General features: G+C 47.3%; 1 protein-coding gene across 1 annotated transcript in view; it reads right to left on the bottom strand.

Moving 5' to 3' along the window:
- cdc42se1 (cdc42 small effector 1) overlaps positions 1-17,636 on the bottom strand; it is a 35,387-nt gene extending 17,751 nt beyond the window's left edge. Inside the window, 1 exon segment of the mRNA NM_001030444.1 lies at positions 17,557-17,636. The gene's annotated coding sequence lies outside the window, so the exon portion shown is untranslated.
- Between the last annotated feature and the right edge of the window lie 2,489 nt (positions 17,637-20,125).

The raw sequence follows: 20,125 nt of genomic DNA, 5'->3' as shown, positions 1-20,125 counted from the left end.
GCAAGACAAGGAGATGATTGTAGGGAGTTGGCTAGGGCAATCAGGGCTATGTCTATTCAATGAACTGGAGGCTAATAAATGAAGTCTCTGTAGCGGCCAAGCTGATTTACTGCTAACGCTACCAGGCCGGGGTTGCTAGGAGCAAACAGAGTTGGATCCTATTGTCCCCCCTTTGATGTAGATGTACAGGCTGGCGGGTGAATCCCCCCGAACGGGGACAATTGTGCCTTTTGTGTATTCATTACTATTCACAGCCTCTTCCTATAGAAGTGACAATCGGCTCATTTGGCTGTGAGGCCGTTGGAACCTCTCTCTCTCTAGGGTCACGTGGAGTGTGGAAGGAAGCGAGCGGGACATAATACCAATAGAAAGTGCATTGGGCAGAAAATATGTATTGAACTTAAGGTGGCCATACACGTTTGGGTTTTAGTTGAATATTTAGATATCGACTGTACATTTATAGGATAAAGCCTAGAAGCCAATCGTACGAAAGTGACTCCCATTGTAGGTCCCCTGAGGATATTGTCAGATATACATTACATGCACAGATTTTATCCTTATCCGACTGAAATTTTCTAACCTGTCCGATCAACTAAAGGTCCCCATACACCTTCAGATCCACTCGCTTGGCGATGTCGCCAAGGGAGCGGATCTTCTCCCAATATCCCCACCTACGGGTGGGCGATATCGGGAGAATCCAGGCTAATTCGATCATTTGACCCTGGAGCCAAACAATCGAATTATAACGACGGGTATAGGAAAAAGTCGGTCCAGGGACTGCATCAACGAGCCGATGCAGTCCCCGATCCAACTAGATTTTCTAACCTGCCCAATTGAGGTCTGCCCGATTTCAGGCCAGCTATCGGTCGGCCAGGCCCTTCGGAAGTGCCCATACACGGGCCGACTAGCTCTGAATTGGTCTAAGGGACCCATATCAGCAGCTAGAATCGGCCCGTGTATGGGGACCTTAACCGACCAATTGCCATGGTATGAAAATTCTGAGGCCCGCTCCTCGAAACTAGGTTTCATATGATTTTATCAGTGCGTGTATGGCTAGCTTTAGCCAGTGGCTGCTAAGGATTTCACACAAATGCCAAGGCCGAGATTATTGTAAGCCATCTGGGCTAGTCAGCACCTGACCCTTGTTGTAATGGATCCCCTAATTGAACCCCATGATCCACAATGTTTGCATGCTATACAGCTCCGTAAGACACTTCAGTCACTCTATCAAGCTTAGATGAGGGGACTGGGAAGCCAAAGAGTCTGTGGGCGTTTCGTGACTACCCACCGAGGGCTTTGAAGATGCATTGTGAGACTGAAGAGCCCCCTGTGACCTGCGTGACAGCTCTGACTGTGCTTCGGACGGGAAACGTTAAAGTGAGACATAACAACCCTGACAGTTCTGTGTTTTTATCGTCTGCTCTCAGGGAACTGAACTTTCTTTTTCTATATTTGGCCCATTACCCGTCGCCGCGGGCCACTTCCGGGGGCGCTTGTATTTATTCTCACATTTTAACGTCTGGCGTCTGATAAACAAACTGGACTAAAACTGCCGGCCGGGCAGCAAAGAGATGTGCAAGAACGGAACTTGAAATACATTCGGCTGAATATTTCCCATTGACAAGGGGAAATGAGAGATGCGAGGGCTGTAGCCTCAGGAGTCGCTGTGGATACAACACATGGAGCTGCCTGCAGAGCGTACAGCCGCCGAGATACAGCTAAGCCGCACTGGATCAGACCTGCCCGAGGAGCACGGTGCAAGCCCATGCCTCAAGGCGGCTGTGAGCCTGAATCCCTAACATCACCCTATGCAACGTGTCCTGACCGTCATCTTCCTCCTGTCTGGGCCTGCACCTTTCTTCTGGCCCAGTAGCAGAACTGCGTGTATGGACAGAAACCCCATGACAAGCACAAATACTGTATAAATACTGAGATATTCACCCTCCTCAGTCAGAGCGGGGACAGGGAGTGCCTCTGTTCTACAGACTCCAGCACATTCAAGGGGGAAATATTTCGGAAGTCGGGTTATCATTTCTGATAGAGAAAACAATCCTTTCCCCCCCCCCCCCCCCACCATTTCTCATCTTCCCAGACACCTTCTGGTTGTATATAATATTCTTTTTGTGCAAGACTATCCTCAAAAAGTACTCCAAAGTACTACTGACCAATGCCATGGCAGCTGGGTCTATGTCAATAGACACACACAGCCTGCACGTAGGCACCCCAGCAACTCAAGGGTTTTTTTGGTTATGGGTACCCCAAAATACTAGCCTAATGTCACCATATGCAATAGCAAACATCACTTGGAATACTGTAAAGGTCACCACCAATGGACGTGTCCTCTGGAGCAATAAAGGGCATTTCAGCCTCTGCCATTCTAAAAGAAAAGTCTGGGTGTGGTGGAAGTTAGGAGGATACAAAGTGCTTGAATGCATAATGTCAATGGTTTGGTAGAGTAGGGGTTGGTTCCATGGTTTAAGTTAGGCTAATGCATTGAATGACATTTCTGAACATTCCATGATTCCTACTTTGTGAAATAGTTTGGGAAAGGCTCTTTTCTGTATTAGCACAATAATACCCCTGCGCAGAAATGTGTGAAGAACCTGGCTGGCCTGCACAGGGCCCAGACCTCAAACCCCAAATGTGAGCCAGGCCTTATCCCCAATATCAGTACCCAACCTTCACTTAAGCTTTTGCAAACCCACCAACAGTGTTACAAAATCTAGTTGGGAATGTTCCCAGAAGAGTAGGGGCCGTTATAGCAGCAAAGGGAACTTCATATTAATCCCACCGACACTGTTCCACCATCTAGTGGGAACCTTCCCAGAAGAGTAGGGGCTGTTATAGCAGCAAAGGGAACTTCATATTAATCCCACCGACACTGTTCCACCATCTAGTGGGAACCTTCCCAGAAGAGTAGGGGCTGTTATAGCAGCAAAGGGATCTTCATATTAATCCCACCGACACCGTTCCACCATCTAGTGGGAACCTTCCCAGAAGAGTAGGGGCTGTTATAGCAGCAAAGGGAACTTTATATTAATCCCACCGACACTGTTCCACCATCTAGTGGGAACCTTCCCAGAAGAGTAGGGGCTGTTATAGCAGCAAAGGGAACTTTATATTAATCCCACCAACACTGTTCCACCATCTAGTGGGAACCTTCCCAGAAGAGTAGGGGCAGTTAAAGCAGCAAAGGGAACTTCATATTAATCCCCTTGATTTAGAAATTACATGTTAGACAGTTGTGTGCCTCAATACTTTTAGCATTTAGCGGAACAGTGCCCAACCTCGCTAATGGTTTTGTAGCTGAATAGAAGAAAATCTCATCAACAATGTACAAATCTCTAGTGGGAACCTTCCCAGAAGAGTAGACGCTCACTCTTACAGGGTTACAGGCAGAACTAATTCTATTATCCAAGCACAGAGCAAACAAAGGTGGTGCAGGCACAATTACAATGGGACAGATTTACTGGGAAATGGTAACGGATTGCTCCGTTCATGGCTAATCCATGTTTGTATCCACCAGTGAGGGGCCACACAATTAGCTAGCCGCTCAGGCTTTTCGAGTTTCCATCTTGCTTTCATGGTTATATAGTCCCAATATAAAACTAAGCAGTATATAAGAGAATATTGGCTAAAGGTCCCCATACACGGGCTTATCGACCCGACAGGCACTACCGACAGGCCTGCCCGACCGAGATCTGGCCTGAAATAGGCCAGATCTCGATCGGGCAGGTTAGAAAATCTAGTCGGATCGGGGACCACATGGGCTCGTTGATGCGGCCCCGGACCGACTTTTCCTATGCCCGTCGTTATAATTTGATCGTTTGGCCCCAGATCTAATTACCCTGGATTCTCCCGATATCGCCCACCCGTAGGTGGGGGATATCGGGAGAAGATCCACTCGCTTGGCGACATCGCCAAATGAGCGGATCTTATGGTGTATATATAAAAAGGGGGGCTGCAGGTAGAAGCCGGAAACTCATATTCTCTGCACACAGGATTCTCATTGGACTTCTAAGAATCTCCTTTAGTTGCCAATGAACTCTGCCTTCAAGCCCATAGGTGTGGAACCTTTTCTCTCTCCTGAATCAACAATTTAGATGGTTCTTGAAATACAATGCCTGGTTTCTGTATCGGGAAGCCCTTTGTGTCTCCATCCAGAGCAAGTTTTAGGGAATGCACACCTGGCTACAGGCCTGTTTACACCAGAGATTGCCGAAGCGTGAACGGGCAGTTTACACAAACAGACAATGTAGCTACTGTATGCTTTCTCTTCCATAGCATCTGTTGCTGAACTCTGACTCCAAAGTCTGGGGTCCAGACAAGGTGTTTTTTTGACAGCGCCTTTGGTTTTGGTTTCCCGCCCAAGTATGTGCCACCGAAGACAACACGGGCTTCCACAATTACACTTGTTTGTAGCTGGGTTAATGGCAAATTCTCTAGATTGGCATTGGAACCACCTCTGTATATTGACATTTTTTGGAGTCACCTGGTGGCATTTCCATAAGCTTAGTGAACTTGATAGCTTGGGTCAGCTCCTGTAGGAGGTAGCGGCATCACACAGGTCCATGGTGGGTGTCTAAAGGTGGTCATTCAAGGGCAGATTTCAGCTGTGATTTGGGTCCCATTCGGCAGCTTCTCCTGTGTACGGACACCCCTGACAGCCTACCCAATGGATATGATCTCGATCAGGCAGGTTTGATTTTCCCATTGGATTGGGACTGCATCAGCTTGTTAATGCGGTCCTCGGTTTTGACGCCCCATATACCCGCTGTAGGGCCAAACAATCGAATTAGCCCAATATTGCCCATCTTAGGTGGGGTGTATGGCCACCATTACTCAAGCTGGCTATACACGCATAGATCTGACCTATTGGCAAGGTTGTGGTGGCCAAATTTATCTGTTATGATCGTATGGCCAACAGGCCAATTTTCCTTTGAAGATTAGTTTGTGGAGGACCACATAATTTCACCAATATTGTCCTTGCCTGGTTGGACTCAAACCTTCCTGGGTAATTTATGACCATATATTGTGAAGCAGAGTGATCGGCAGATACTATAGATGGGCTAATAAGATGCTGGAGGGGCTGATTTTATCAGGCTGATAACATTTTTCCTTCCTTAAGGTGGCCATACACGGACTGATTGTAGCTGCCAAAATTGGTCCCTTAGACCGATTTGGCAGCTAATTGGCCCGTGTAGAGGCACAAACGTCCAGCCCGCCGACTGACATCTGGCCTGCAATCGGGCAGATATCGATCGGGCAGGTTAAAAAATTTGGTCGGATCGGGGACCGCATTGGCTCATTGATGTGGTCCCCGAACCAACTGCGCCTATTCCGGCGCTCTAATTCGCTTGTTTGTCCCCAGGGCCAAAAGACCGAATTAGCCTAAATTCCCCCGATATCGCCCACCCGTAGGCGGGGATATTGGGAGAAGATCCACTCGCTTGGTGACCTCGGCAAGCGAGCAGATCTTCACGTGTATGGAGCAGATCTTCACGTGTATGGCCACCGTACATCTAGCAATTTTGTCATCCGATATAGGTCGGAAAATCGATTGGGCAGGTTTGACAATTTTCCACGTTAACAATGAAATTAGTCCACTGTCCACTTGTTTGCGGGACCAAGCAGGTAGTTTTCCTAGCTTCAACTAGATGCTATCCCTCGAATGGTCGTTTTGTTGACAAATCATACTTTTAAACGAGGATAAACTTGGTCGTACGATAACGAAAAGATCTTTTAAAAACCGTAGCGTGTATGGCCAGATCGTATGAATGGTTTCACCCGCAAAATGCCACGTGTTAGGGCAGATCAGAGACCGTGTTTGGGTGGTGGGGAAGAAATGGATCTGTGGCATTAATACCCCACTAATGATTATCGTATCCATGGCAGAGATGGTTGCAATCAATTTTTAACCTATAACAATAGTTCAGTTGATAGCTGTGCCACATGTTGGCAGTAAACTCTCGGCACAGAACACAAACCCTGAATAGGAACAATCTGCTGCGTTGGCACGATGGTACTGTTGTGTCAGCAACACAGATTCAACATTGGCCAGCATGTAACGAGTTAGTCAGGGTTCAACCCACTCATTAAACAAAATAAACAAAGAGTTACCTGCCCGAAATCTGTGTATTTTGCACATATTTGGAGAGAATATCCCACACCTCCAGCAGATATGTGTTTCTATAGAGCCGTCACTCCCACCGAGGTCCTTTCATTGAGATGTGGAGCTGTGCTTCTCCTTACCTCCTACATTGTGTTTACCCAGAAAGAGTGGGGATTTCAGCTAAATGCTGATAAGACAATGCCTTCATGCTCCGGCTCTGCCAATCAAAAGCTGTTTTCAGCAGGGCACACACAAGCACGTTAAAGAGCTAGGAATGTTCCTAAACAAAGCCACTCTCGTGTCAATGCCCCTGCCATAATGTTTGGGGATCAGATCCATTAGAATGTGTGCACAGCTTGGCTCTACTGAATAAATATAAATGATAAATGCAGCGTTCTAGCAGACTGTAGAACCATTGTCTCTCCTCTGAGTCTCTAATGGTGGCCATACACATTAAGATCCACTAGTTTGGCAACCTCAAGGTGGGCGATATTGGATTGATCCAATCATTTGGCCACAGGGCAAAACGTTTAAATAAAGGTGGCCATACACCAAGCGAGCGGATCTTCTCCCGATATCCCCACCTACGGGTGGGCAATATCGGGCTTATTCGGTTTTTTGGCACTGGGGCCAAAGGATCGAATTAGAACGGTGGGCATAGGCACCTTTGGTTCGGAAACCATCAACGAGCCAATGCAGTCCCCGATCTGATGGAAAAATCAAACCTGCCTGATTGAGATCTGCCCGATTTCAGGCCAGATGTTGGTCGGTCAGGCCTGTCGTTCGTGCCCATACAAGGGCAGATAAGCCCGTGTATGGCCACCTTAACACTGACAAGATACAGACCATCAGATGAGGACCATATCAACGTGCCAATGTGCTCCTCATTAAACCTGCTTGATCGACATCAGGCCAATCTTTGGCCAGATAGGCCCATCTGAGGGCCTCGTACATGGGCCGATAAACTGCTGACTGAGACAGTAGTTTTTATTGTCCTGTGCATGACCACCGTTACCCTCAGTCAACCAGCCACCATGATGCATGGTTCCAAAGCATAGTGGGATGAAAGATATGACAGCTGGCCCAAGCTGAGTACATAAGCACACATGGAAACTCATTCTAAGTACATGTGGGAGCTGCCATACTACTTATGCTGACAAGGTAAAACAAAATACATCCATAATCTCTACTGAAGAAAGTGGAAGAAAACTGGATTGGATCGGTGGCCCATCCAGCAGTGTTCGAGAGTTTATTTAGGCTCAGGAACTAAACTTCCCGACCCTCGGTCACTCTGAAAGGTGAAAACATTCCTACTCCTCACTCTGCCCAGTGTTTATGTCTCGCTCGGATGCAGTAGCCCAGGCCTCGGGCCGCCGTGCCATGTTCTATGACTATATTGCTTTGGGTTCTTAGGACAATGCTAAAAGAAAACAATACAAGGATAAGCTCACACTGTTAAACGTAAACAGAGGAAAAAAGTAGTTACTTAGAACTGATACCTCAGGGAGAACTGTTTGGTGGAAGTATTTAACCCTTCCAGAGCTGCGACCATCATTCTCTGAGTTTGTAGCTTTCCTTCCCATATGTATGGTATTCTAACAGCACTGAAAACTACTCTATCCCTAAAGGTGGCCATACACAGGCCGATTGTAGCTGCCGATATTGGTCCCTTAAGGTCCCCATACACTGGCCGAATCGGTATAAGGGATCATTTGGCCCCAGTGCCAAACGATCGAATTAGCCTGGATTCTCCCGATATCGCCCACCCGTAGGTGGGGGACATCAGGAGAAGATCCGCTTGCTTGTCGACATCGCCAAGCGAGTGGATCTGAAGGTGTATGGGCACCTTTAGACGGATTTGGCAGCTTATCGGGCCATGTAGGGGCAGCAACGAGGGGCCTACCCAACCAACATCTGGCCTGAAATTGCCCAGATATCGATCGGGCAGGTTACAAGATGTAGTCGGCAGGGCCAAATGATCGAATTAGCCTACATTTGCTCAATATCGCCCACCTATAGGTGGGGATATCGGGAGAAGATCCACTCGCTTGGCGAACTTGCCAAGCAAACGGATCTCGATGTGTATGGCCACCTTTACTCTATCTGACCAATCAGTCCACTCGAGAAGATAAGTTATGGTTTCTTCATGGACAATGTGTGGCATTCCTTTACAACACTGCTCTAAATATTAAAATATATCAGTATGGTCTTTAATGCCTGCCAAAGAAATGACAACACAATCCATGTTGAACTGGGGTGTTAGAACTTGTCCTACAGAGAGGTCCTCAAGGAGATTCCCTGGTATCCAAGCAGACGGGTCCAACTGTGACCCACCTAGGAACTGGAATACCCACATCTCGACAAAGACCTGGATCAAATCTATGTTGAAGAAAGCCCAGTAATGGGAGCTCCTCTGAGACACCATGCTAAGTCACAGTCATCTTTCATGGAAATAGGGCATCTTTTCACCTTCAGGTCCAGATCTTTGTGCAGATGACTTCCCTGTGGCAGTATCCAGGAGGCCATACACGAGCAGCTAAAATCACAAGGCCCAAAGTATGTATATGGCAGCCTGTCTATCCCAACCAACATCCATGTACTATGGATATTCGTTGGTTATAGGGTTTGGACCAGATTGAAAATGTTGCAGGGCCCATAAAAACACTAGAAAGATTAATTGTTTATTACAGTTGCACATAGGCCAAGACAGGACTGGGCCTTCTATGTTCAACTTGCCGAGTTAAAGATCACCTGGGGCCCTCCATAGATATAGGATCTATTATCCAGAATGAGCTTTTGGGATGACAGGTTTCTGAGTAACAGATTCCGTACCTGTACCAGTTAACACACGGTTTACCCAGCTGTAAAGCCAATGTCTTAACCCACAATCAAAGGAATGTGCCAAAACTGCAGATCTATACAATTTCCAGCGCAGGACAGACAAGCAGCAACATCACTCGGTGGTGAAACAAAGAAGACGTGTGTGTGAGGCCATAGCTACTGTTGAGTCATCACCCAAGCTTTGTCTGTGGTACACAAGCGCCACACACGGCCTCCCCAGACCTGCTCATTAACCAAGTGCGACTGTATCTGGTGTTATTCAGTCGCCCCTGAACCTACAGACCTTAGTGTTGCACAAACACCAGTGACTAATGCAATTATGGGTGGCAAGTTGGAGTCCCCATCTCGTGCTCAGGCCAAATCTGTAAAGGTCCCCATACACCTTAAGATCCGCTCGCTTGGCGATGTTGCCAAGCGAGTGGATCTTCTCCCGATATCCCCCACCTACAGGTGGGCGATATTGGGAGAAACCAGCCTAATTCGATCGTTTGGCCAAACGATCGAATTATAACGACAGGTATAGGAAAAGTCGGTCCAGGGACCGCATCAACGAGCCGATACGGCCCCCGATCCAACTAGATTTTTTAACCTGCCCGATTTCAGGCCAGATATCGGTCGGGCAGGCCCGTCAGTAGTGCCCATACACGGGCTGATTAGCTGCCGAAACGGTCTAAGGGACCCATATCGGCAGCTAGAATCGGCCCGTGTAAGGGGACCTTAAGGTGCACACTTATCTGCGACTGTATCTGGTGATATTCAATCGCCCCTGAACCTACAGACCTAATGCAATTATGGGTGACAATTTGGAGTCCCCTATATCGTGCTCAGGCCAAATGTGTAAAGGTCCCCATACACCTTAAGATCCGCTCGCTTGGCGATGTCGCCAAGCGAGTGGATCGTCTCCCGATATCCCCCACCTATGGGTGGTTGATATCGGGACAATCCAGGCCAAACGATCGAATTATAACGAAGGGTATCGGAAAAATCTTGTCGGATCGGGGACCGCATTGGCTCGTTGATGCGGTCCCTGATCTGACTAGATTTTTTAACCTGCCCAATCGAGATCTGCCCGATTTCAGGCCAGATATCGGTCGGTCGGGCCGATTAGCTGCCGAATCTGTCTAAGGGACCCATATCAGCAGCTAGAATCGTCCCATGTATGGGGACCTTAAGGTGCACAACACAGACCACATAAACCATTGGCCCTATGTGTATGATCCCTAAGGGGTACAATATTGCCCCCGGAATATCTCGCTCAGACAACAGTTGTTCCAGGTTCTTGCACGCTCAGCAGTTTACTCCCCCCTCGGTGGGCTGAGGGGGCACCCAGGATGTGCCAAGCTCCGCATTGAACAGCATTTCTGCACATTGCATAACCAGCTCCTTTCCCTGCCAAAGGAATGTTTCTTGTATTCCCCAAATTGCCCTGCCGTATGCCTTTAGCCTCTTGCAGCACCAGGGTGTGTTTTATCCAGGAGGGGGTGGGGGTGGCGGAGAATAAAAGAATGATTGCACACTGCTTCCTGTCCTTTGAACAAAACAAGTCAGTTACAGGACTATTCAGAACGGGGATACTTTTTCCTGGTGCTTAAGAAAGCCTGGGAAGGACACAGCGGATACTGACAATTGCGCTCCTTCCTTCTACAAGGAATAGACCAAGGCTGAGGGTTTTTTCAATTTTTTTAAGGGCCCGGCACCTCTTTGAGGCTACAATGTGATGAGGGGGGTCCCCATTAGATTGTACGAAGGTTATAAAGAGATGAAAACACTGGTTTATCCAAGAAAATCTAGAACATCACTCTAAATCTCAACCTAGTTAACCTTCAAGCTGGGCCTACAGGAAAAGCTCAAATAGGCATTCTCCCCCAAACTGGTCTTGTGATGGTAACCCCCAAGCCCCATATCTCGACCTGGCTCAGTAATGTTAACCCAACCATTGGGGCATTCTCCCCAAATCTCACCCAAACTAGTCTTGTGATGGTATCCCCCATGCCACATAACTCGACCTGGTTCAGTAAGGTCAGCCCAACCATTTGGGGCATTCTCCCCAAATCTCACCCAAACTGGTCTTGTGATGGTATCCCCCAAGCCCCATAACTCGACCTGGCTCAGTAATGTTAACCCAACCATTGGGGCATTCTCCCCAAATCTCACCCAAACTAGTCTTGTGATGGTATCCCCCATGCCACATAACTAGACCTGGCTTAGTAAGGTCAACCCAACCATTGGGGCATTCTCCCCAAATCTCACCCAAACTGGTCTTGTGATGGTATCCCCCAAGCCACATAACTAGACCTGGCTTAGTAAGGTCAACCCAACCATTGGGGCATTCTCCCCAAATCTCACCCAAACTGGTCTTGTGATGGTATCCCCCAAGCCACATAACTAGACCTGGCTTAGTAAGGTCAACCCAACCATTGGGGCATTCTCCCCAAATCTCACCCAAACTGGTCTTGTGATGGTGTCCCCCAAAGCCACATAACTCGACCTGGCTCAGTAAGGCCAATCTAAAAATTAGGGCATTCTTCCCAAATCTCACCCAAACTGGTCTTGTGATGGTGTCCCCCAAAGCCACATAACTCGACCTGGCTCAGTAAGGCCAATCTAAAAATTAGGGCATTCTCCCCAAATCTCACCCAAACTGGTCTTGTGATGGTATCCCCCATGCCACATAACTAGACCTGGCTTAGTAAGGTCAACCCAACCATTGGGCATTCTCCCCAAATCTCACCCAAACTGGTCTTGTGATGGTATCCCCCAAGCCACATAACTAGACCTGGCTCAGTAAGGCCAACCCAACCATGGGGGAATTCTCCCCAAATCTCAACCAAACTGGTCTTGTGATGGTATCCCCCAAGCCACATAACTCGACCTGGCAAGGCCAACCCAACCATTTGGCTTCCAAAGGGACATCTTAAACCTCATTTTAGAGGTCCTTGGCTTGTCCAACCCATTTGCTCATGTATGGGATTCACATTATACAATGAGGTACAGGTTGTGCTGCTTCCAAAAAGGTGACCAGTGCCTGACTGGTTGCTATAGGCAACTAGACCTGTAGCCAGCATTGCAGAATTTCATGACGTTACCCCATGTGTGTGTGCCTGTGAAACAGCTTCTGACTGTGCAACTCATTTCCTGTTGCCTTCAGGCCAGGAAGTGAGGAAATCAAATAAAATTGGTTCCCCGGCTGGTTATTTTTTGTTAATGTTTGGTAAGTGCCCACACTTGCGACTCATTTTAAGTCTATAGTGTAATATACACACAATGTATTGCAGTTTAGCAAAACTATCGTCTGATGAGCAGGATGGAACAGAGACACGTCTTAAAGCACTTAACTAATACAACCATAATACGGCCAATGGCACCACGTGCACAGTGACAGGCAGATGAAAGTCCTATCCATACTGACAGGCAGATGAAAGTCCTATCCATACTGACAGGCAGATGAAAGTCCTATCCATACTGACAGGCAGGTGAAAGTCCTATCCATACTGACAGGCAGATGAAAGTCCTATCCATACTGACAGGCAGATGAAAGTCCTATCCATACTGACAGGCAGGTGAAAGTCCTATCCATACTGACAGGCAGATGAAAGTCCTATACCTACTGACAGGCAGGTGAAAGTCCTATCCATAATGACAGGCAGATGAAAGTCCTATACCTACTGACAGGCAGGTGAAAGTCCTATCCATAATGACAGGCAGATGAAAGTCCTATACCTACTGACAGGCAGGTGAAAGTCCTATCCATAATGACAGGCAGATGAAAGTCCTATACCTACTGACAGGCAGGTGAAAGTCCTATCCATAATGACAGGCAGATGAAAGTCCTATACCTACTGACAGGCAGATGAAAGTCCTATACCTACTGACAGGCAGGTGAAAGTCCTATACCTACTGACAGGCAGGTGAAAGTCCTATCCATAATGACAGGCAGATGAAAGTCCTATACCTACTGACAGGCAGGTGAAAGTCCTATCCATAATGACAGGCAGATGAAAGTCCTATACCTACTGACAGGCAGGTGAAAGTCCTATCCATAATGACAGGCAGATGAAAGTCCTATACCTACTGACAGGCAGGTGAAAGTCCTATCCATAATGACAGGCAGATGAAAGTCCTATACCTACTGACAGGCAGATGAAAGTCCTATACCTACTGACAGGCAGATGAAAGTCCTATACCTAATGACAGGCAGGTGAAAGTCCTATCCATACCTACAGAGGGGAAAGCCAATCGGAAATTTTCTGCAGGGCCAACGCTCATTATAGAAGCACGTCAGTAACCGGGGGTGATCTTATAAAGGAATGTGGAGAATGACCCAAATCTGTCATAGATCGTTTGGGAGATTAGTGCCATTGTTAGAAGTTACTGGGTCCTCCAGGAGAATTTTTTTAGTGCCCTAGCAAAGGCAGGGGGAAGACGTTTTGCAAAAACGTAGTGAAAATGCTCATGTTAAGGGGGCCATACATGGGCAGATCTCAGCTGCCGATATGGGTTCTTTAAACCGATTAAGCAGCTTATCTGCCTGTGTATGAATGGCCTAAAACTGGGCAGATCTTGATCGGGAAGGTTTGATTTTCCGTCAGATCGGGAATCGTTGATGTGGTACTCTGTCTGATGGCGCCTATACCCTTTAGGTGGGCATTTTGGGAGAAGATCTGCTTGTTTGGCGACCTTACCAAATGAGCGAATGCCACCCTGTGGGCTCAATACATTCCTGCCCGACCCCCGCCAGCAGTCGCAGAGTCTAGTTCTTCTGTGGGTACGCCCCTGAATTCATACTTGGGAGGCATCCAGGCAGGAGTTATTCCAACATGAGTGTTTGTTTAACCCAATGGTTCTGCAACACATACTGAAATGTTACAACTCAGTAAATGTATATCTGCACGGCTTGTAGCTACACCACTGAGAGGGTGAGGGGGGTCAGCTGCTTTTCAGCAGATTCCCTCAACCCAGCAAGGGGGAGCGATGTGAGAGGCTCATCTTAGTTATAAAATTTACTTTAACCCCTCCTCCTTCCCTTCACACAGCAAGTAGCACCCAGAATATACTCAGTATTGCCAAAAGATCTGCTTCTGAGATATGTGGTCCCCCACCGAGTCTGGCTGTTTGGATTGGCACGGCCCGATAATGCTGTAAATGGCTTGGTTTGCTTGGGAAATATTAAAGAACAAGTAATGCTGAAAGTACTAGTGGGTGCACCCCACAGTAAGCAAAATCCCTAGAATGTTAACCCGGGCCATTGCACGTCTTCTAGATAAAAATGAACCAGTTGGGGGAATGTTGATAGAGAGCACTCCGGCACTATTTTTCGTCTGCTACCTGGTGTTCCTTGTTTGGGCTATGTGCATGTTTCTACAAGGAATATCATAGCGGAGGGAAATGGTGCCATTGTGCTCCCCATTAAGGTACCCCAGGCCAGGGCCGGAACCAGGGGTAGGCAGAAGAGGCAGCTGCCTAGGGAGCAACGATTGAGGGGCACCAGGCAGCAGCCTCTCCTGCCTACCCCTAGTGCTACTTTGTCATTGCCTCCGCCGCTTGTCATTAGCGGCGGAGGCAATGACCGATCTAATCGGGGGGGGGGGCGGGGAGGTGGGCGAAGTTGGCCGACCGGGTTGCCTAGGGCGCCCGGTCGGTTGGCCCGCCCCTGCCCCAGGCAGGTTTGTTTTTATAGAAAATGACTAACCCTTTATCCTGGGTCGTTGCCCCCCTGGGTACTTTTCAGGGGAGCGTGGTGGCACCATTTTCCTTCTGCTCCCAGATGTTCCTTGGGCATTCTAGAGCTGGGCACATGTTCAGTACGGTAATACTTGGAAATTGGGGGTGTAATGTTTTTGTCCCTAAGCCACCACCCCAAGCTGCCACAAGAAATACCACAGCAAAAGGAATACGGCGCCACTATGCTCCCCATTGAAGTACCCCAGGCCGGTACTTTAGAATAAAAACACCAGCAAAGGTGATAACAACCTAACAAATTGGCACCTCCCCATGTATTTTCCATATTCTATAAACGCGAACCCTTCCATTGCCTAGTTTATATGAACATTAGGATTCGCCTGAATCTTTTATGGAGGGTTGAACCCAAAAATAGTGAAAATTGGTGCATCCCTAAAATATAGGGATATTATAAGTCACTTTTCATACAGGTCATGAAACTCCTCGGTGACTTCTAATATCCTCATATGTTACAATAGGGGGTACTTTATTCACTATATAATATACAGGAGCCACAAATAACCTTTATATGGCCATGGAACCCCTCTGTGACTTATAATATCCCTATATGTTACAATAGGGGGTACTTTATTCACTATATAATATACAGGAGCCACAAATACCCTTTATATGGCCATGGAACCCCTCTGTGACTTATAATATCCCTATATGTTACAATAGGGGGTACTTTATTCACTATATAATATACAGGAGCCACAAATACCCTTTATATGGCCATGGAACCCCTCTGTGCCTTATAATATCCCTATATGTTACAATAGGGGGTACTTTATTCACTATATAATATACAGGAGCCACAAATAACCTTTATATGGCCATGGAACCCCTCTGTGACTTATAATATCCCTATATGTTACAATAGGGGGTACTTTATTCACTATATAATATACAGGAGCCACAAATAACCTTTATATGGCCATGGAACCCCTCTGTGACTTATAATATCCCTATATGTTACAATAGGGGGTACTTTATTCACTATATAATATACAAGAGCCACAAATACCCTTTATATGGCCATGGAACTCCTCTGTGACTTATAATATCCCTATATGTTACAATAGGGGGTACTTTATTCACTATATAATAAACAAGAGCCACAAATAACCTTTATATGGCCATGGAACCCCTCTGTGACTTATAATATCCCTATATGTTACAATAGGGGGTACTTTATTCACTATATAATATACAAGAGCCACAAATACCCTTTATATGGCCATGGAACTCCTCTGTGACTTATAATATCCCTATATGTTACAATAGGGGGTACTTTATTCACTATATAATAAACAAGAGCCACAAATAACCTTTATATGGCCATGGAACCCCTCTGTGACTTATAATATCCCTATATGTTACAATAGGGGGTACTTTATTCACTATATAATATACAGGAGCCACAAATACCCTTTATATGGCCATGGAACCCCTCTGTGCCTTATAATATCCCTATATGTTACAATAGGGGGTACTTTATTCACTATATAATAAACAAGAGCCACAAATAACCTTTATATGGCCATGGAACTATATGGAAAATATGCTATTTTTTTTTAATAGGAGCACCAACAAATTGCCAGTGTTTTTCCATATTCTCATCTTCTTTACAGTAAAGCAACCCCTTCCCCTCCAGTCTCGCATGTATATATGTGTATAGTTCATCTGTCGAGCTTCATGTTTCAATGCATCCGATATGAGACTATACTTTCCCTTGGGTGGAGGCCTGAGCGTTCCGCATACAAGTTAAAAAGCTTCACCGCAAAACATAGCTTCAGCCTTGCCAAATGAAACAAGTGATGAAGGCTCCTTTCTCCGCTGGGCTTTGCTTCATGTGGATATGTGTATATACATATATACATGCAGATAACGGCTGTCAAAAACTGCTGTTGCTGAATTCCTCGTTAAAAGAGAAAAGTCATCCTTCTTACAATAATGAGCCCTTTATTAGAGCTCAGCTCCTTGACAGCCCTGACTCTGCTCTCGTACTTAACCTCCCATTAATGTGCCATACCCGCACACAAGTGCCGACAAATGGACTTTGAAACAGTTACGGTTACTCCCATCGCTAAGAATGCGTACTTATTCAGCAGTAAAGTGCTTCGCTATTATTTCTCATTCGGGCCACTGGGGGCACTGTTTCATTTCAGATGGGGTTTTTTGCCTTCCTCTGGATCAACTAGCAGTTAGGCAGGTTATATATAGGCATTATGGTTGAACTTGATGGACGTACGTCTTTTTTCAACCCAACTTACTATGTTACTATGTAGACATGTAGCGGGCAGTATGGCAGCTCCCACACATACACAAATGCATCTGTGCAATATAACAAATGCATATTACTTTCCCTTTATGGATGCCAACTGTACCCAGCAGACAGGACGCTGCTCATCAGATTCATATTTTGTTGCATGCTGGGAAGTTTGTTGTACTGCCCAGACCTGCAATTATATATATATCTATGTGGTGTGTGCAGATTTATAGGGAGGTTATTAAAAATAGAATATTACATTATAGAAAACAAAGCAGTCAAATATAAGATCAGTTTATCGCCTTGTTTGGGACTTTTCGCAGACTTACGTCCCCCCTCCCATTACCACACTGCTGCAAAAACGTCACAGGCAAGGGGACAATTGGAAGGAATCTAATGGCCTTATAAGAGGCCACCATCTCTTGATACTGTTTCTCTTCGGCCAATGTTCGATACATGGTTTTCTCTGCCTCTATACACACACACATAGACTTATACGGAGCCACACGTCCGTCCTAACTCGTAGTGTAAGAAACGATCAGTTCTCAAGTGAAATGAACCCAGAGCTGTTTAAAGGACAAGTCGAAGCCCAAAGCGTTAAGTCGTTCCTTACCTTGAGTGGATTTCGTGGCAGGACACCGGTGAGTGGAGGGAATTTCGGGCTGCAGTATGGCTGAAAAGTTGCAGCTAAGTTGAGATCCCCAGTAAGGTGTGGTTACTGCGAGAATAAGGAAATGCTCCGGTTACAGCACAGTGTTTAGACAGAGAAGCAGAAGGAGCTGACTCCGCTGCACGGCGCCCCCTGGCGGCCAGACCTGAGAGGTGCGAGGCTAAGGGGCTGCCGAAAGGATCTTTCAGCTTGCGTTGTGCGAGATGAGGCAATGCACAAGCATGAACAAGTTGGGGAAGGCAACGGGTGGTTTACAAGAACTCACTTCTTCCCAGGCCAAGAACCAGATGAGCTGTCAGCGCACAGGGCTCATGTCGGTCACACTCATTGTAATACCAGGATTAAGTTGGGATCGTTCTTCTCAATAGCCCTCTATGTGCAACATCTCCTGCCTGCCAGTAGATAATCCCTGTTGATTTTGAGCTAACACAGTTTTGTCTGCATAGTGATAGCCATGTCAAACAGTGCTCTACTGGGCTCCTGAACTAGAACAGTGGACTGATGCCCTCTAGGGGTTCCTGAACTAGAACAGCGGACTGATGCCCTCTAGGGGTTCCTGAACTAGAACAGCAGACTGATGCCCTCTAGGGGCTCCTGAACTAGAACAGCAGACTGATGCCCTCTAGGGGCTCCTGAAGTAGAACAGCGGACTGATGCCCTCAAGGGGTTCCTGAACTAGAACAGCAGACTGATGCTCTCTAGGGGCTCCTGAAGTAGAACAGTGGACTGATGCCCTGTAGGGGCTCCTGAAGTAGAACAGCGGACTGATGCCCTCTAGGGGCTCCTGAAGTAGAACAGCGGACTGATGCCCTCAAGGGGTTCCTGAACTAGAACAGCAGACTGATGCTCTCTAGGGGCTCCTGAAGTAGAACAGTGGACTGATGCCCTGTAGGGGCTCCTGAAGTAGAACAGCGGACTGATGCCCTCAAGGGGCTCCTGAAGTAGAACAGCAGACTTATGCCCTCTAGGGGCTCTTGAAGTAGAACAGCGGACTGATGTCCTCTAGGGGCTCTTGAAGTAGAACAGCGGACTGATGCCCTCAAGGGGCTCCTGAAGTAGAACAGCAGACATGCCCTCTAGGGCCTTCTGAACTAGAACAGCGGACTGATGCCCTCAAGGGGCTCCTGAAGTAGAACAGCAGACTTATGTCCTCTAGGGGCTCTTGAAGTAGAACAGCGGACTGATGCCCTCAAGGGGCTCCTGAAGTAGAACAGCAGACTTATGCCCTCTAGGGGCTCCTGAACTAGAACAGTGGACTGATGCCCTCTAGGGGCTCCTGAAGTAGAACAGCAGACTTATGCCCTCTAGGGGCTCTTGAAGTAGAACAGCGGACTGATGCCCTTGAGGGGCTCCTGAAGTAGAACAGTGGAATGATGCCCTCAAAGGACTGCTGAAGTAGAACAGCAGACATGCCCTCTAGGGGTTCCTGAACTAGAACAATGGACTGATGCCCTCTAGGGGCTCCTGAACTAGAACAGTGGACTGATGCCCTCTAGGGGCTCTTGAAGTAGAACAGTGGAATGATGCCCTCAAAGGACTCCTGAAGTAGAACAGCAGACATGCCCTCTAGGGGCTTCTGAACTAGAACAGCGGACTGATGCCCTCAAGGGGCTCCTGAAGTAGAACAGCAGACTTATGCCCTCTAGGGGCTCTTGAAGTAGAACAGCGGACTGATGTCCTCTAGGGGCTCTTGAAGTAGAACAGCGGACTGATGCCCTCAAGGGGCTCCTGAAGTAGAACAGCAGACATGCCCTCTAGGGGCTTCTGAACTAGAACAGCGGACTGATGCCCTCTAGGGGCTCCTGAAGTAGAACAGCAGACTTATGCCCTCTAGGGGCTCTTGAAGTAGAACAGCGGACTGATGCCCTCAAGGGGCTCCTGAAGTAGAACAACAGACTTATGCCCTCTAGGGGCTCCTGAACTAGAACAGTGGACTGATGCCCTCTAGGGGCTCCTGAAGTAGAACAGCAGACTTATGCCCTCTAGGGGCTCTTGAAGTAGAACAGCGGACTGATGCCCTTGAGGGGCTCCTGAAGTAGAACAGTGGACTGATGGCCACTAGGTGCCCCTGAACTAGAACAAATTGACAGATGCCCTTTAGGGTGTCCTGAACTAAAATAGGGGACTAATACCCTCTAGGGGTACCTGAACTAGAACAGTGGACTGATGGCCACTAGGTGCTCCTGAACTAGAACAATCCACTGATGCCCCAATTTCCACCCTAACTGAACTGTAGGCTGGGCTAGAACCAAACAATCGACTGATGCCCCAATTTTCACCCTAACTGAACTGTAGGCTGGGCTAGAACCAAACAATCGACTGATGCCCCAATTTTCACCCTGACTGAACTGTAGGCTGGGCTAGACCCAAACAATCGACTGATGCCCCAATTTTCACCCTAACTGAACTGTAGGCTGGGCTAGAACCAAACAATCGACTGATGCCCCAATTTTCACCCTAACTGAACTGTAGGCTGGGCTAGAACCAAACAATCGACTGATGCCCCAATTTT

The sequence above is a fragment of the Xenopus tropicalis genome, chromosome 8 (assembly GCF_000004195.4).
Source record: "Xenopus tropicalis strain Nigerian chromosome 8, UCB_Xtro_10.0, whole genome shotgun sequence".
NCBI lineage: Eukaryota > Metazoa > Chordata > Amphibia > Anura > Pipidae > Xenopus > Xenopus tropicalis.
This window is presented reverse-complemented; position numbering and strand designations above follow the sequence as displayed.